Consider the following 2016-nt stretch of genomic DNA (forward strand, 5'->3'; position numbering starts at 1 on the left):
CCTCCCTGAGGAGCTCTACACCGTTACCGAAACAAGAACAAGATCCTATGAGAACCAGCTTGTGTTAAATGTTCAGCCAGCCTCGAGGTTTTTGTAGTTAAACCGAAACTCTGTTCCATGTTGAGGCCAGTATCATAAAAATGTGGATTACGGTTCTTCATAGCGAGGTCAGGTCAAACTGAGTGAAGCAATTTAGTTATGTATCGCAATACGTGTTGTATTGTTAGTCATGCATCATTATATGCATCATATTGTGAGCCATGTATCACAATATGTATTGTATCGTTAGCCGTGTATAGCGATACGTATTTTGAGGCGTGGATCGAGATTGTCCCATTAGCCCTGTAAACAATATACATCGTGTATTGCAATATGTATTGTATTGTTAGCTGTGTAAAGTTACATGCATCGTATTGTGAGACTTGCATCGCGATACGTATCGTATCACTAGATTCTTGCCCCGTAGTTTCTGAGGACGGCGTAAACGTAGCTTCACAGCTCATCTTCAGATGTTCTTAACATTGGATGTTTATTCTCTTGAGGAGGTGAACACAAAAGTGTCTTTAAAGTGTAAACTTGACTGTTTGCTCCGTCTGACCGTTGCTTTGAAGCGATGCTGCCAAAGCTCTTCATAAAGACAATCAAGTGGGAGCTTAACGCGGCCTTTAGGCTCGGATGATATTGTTTGTCCTCGTCTGATATTCAATAAAGCACAATATTGACAAACCAATATCTGTTAAGCCCAGAGTTATCAGAGTGGGACTGTTGACCTTTCCGCCGCCGCGTTTGTTGTCGGCCCTGCCCCCTCCCCCGCGCCTCGCCGCGTCTCGCCTCTTCCTTCCTGCAGCATCAGCCCAGCAGAAGCGCATCTGCTGCAGCCGATCCGGGGGGTTCTGGGTGTAAAACCGTTGCTTTAGTCAGGACTGCCTCTGATCTGCCTAATCTCCTCGGGCGGGATTACAGGTTGGGCTCTAATCCGTGAAGTGGGGGTCTCTGTCAGAGTGTCTCAGAGCGATTTAAGCCGGAGACTGTCAGGTGCTTTAGATGGAAGCTAATTACGTGTCACAGTTTGGGGACCCAACAGAACCGCAGAGCCCCACAACACAGAGTTGGCGGCGAGGACACCTCGCCTCTGCTCTGTGAAATTTGATCACCCTGTTAAAAAAAATCCTTTCATAAAAGTGGATTCTGCTGTCGTCTCTCATTAAACTGTTATTCAGAACATGAAGTTTTTTTAGTTTCCGTCACAAATCCTGGCAGGATGTGGTTTTCCATCTCATGCCTGAACTGCCGGATCCACAGGAACACGCTCTCAGTGATTAGCCCGACAGGCTTTTAAATCAGCTCCAAAGCTGCTCCCTAATATCCCCAGATCTGGTTTGGGGAGTCCGCGGAGACCCCAGCCGAGTTATAGAGACGCACCAGTAATTACTGCGCCACAAAAACGATATTTCATTTGATGATTAGAGACCGGAGTCATTTAGGCCTTCTGAATGGAAACAGTCGTGAGAAATGGATGAGCTTTACGCTCTGGATTAAGAGACAAAGAGCTTTTAGAGACAATTTATTCATTTAGGACTGTTGGAGGGGCGCTAAAGTGAATCAAACCGAGCAGGGATTCCAGGTTTCTGAGCGTGTTTTTTGACCTTGAAAGGAAATGTTTGTTCTGTCAGCATGTAGCAGCGTTAGCCTCTGAGACGCTAACCTTAGAGGTCTGACGCTGCATTGATGTGTCTTATGCACCAAAATAAAAGCTCAAGTTCAGTAAAGAGGATCTCAACTATTTCTGTTACTTCAAGCTTGCTGTGTAAAAATACAAATATTTGAACACAAATTGTGACTTCGACAGGGGTCAAAGGTCAAACGGCAGCCATGAACTTTCTAAAACTTTAACTGCACAAAATTCAACGTAAAAAAGTGTGGCTGTGTCCTTATTCCCTCACTGCTTAGTGCACGTTATGTGTTGTTCGGGGGGGTCCTAGTCCAAAATCCAGAGGCCTGGAAACTTCCCAGAAA

Source organism: Oryzias melastigma, unplaced genomic scaffold, assembly GCF_002922805.2.
Source record: "Oryzias melastigma strain HK-1 unplaced genomic scaffold, ASM292280v2 sc00887, whole genome shotgun sequence".
Taxonomy (NCBI): Eukaryota; Metazoa; Chordata; class Actinopteri; order Beloniformes; family Adrianichthyidae; genus Oryzias; species Oryzias melastigma.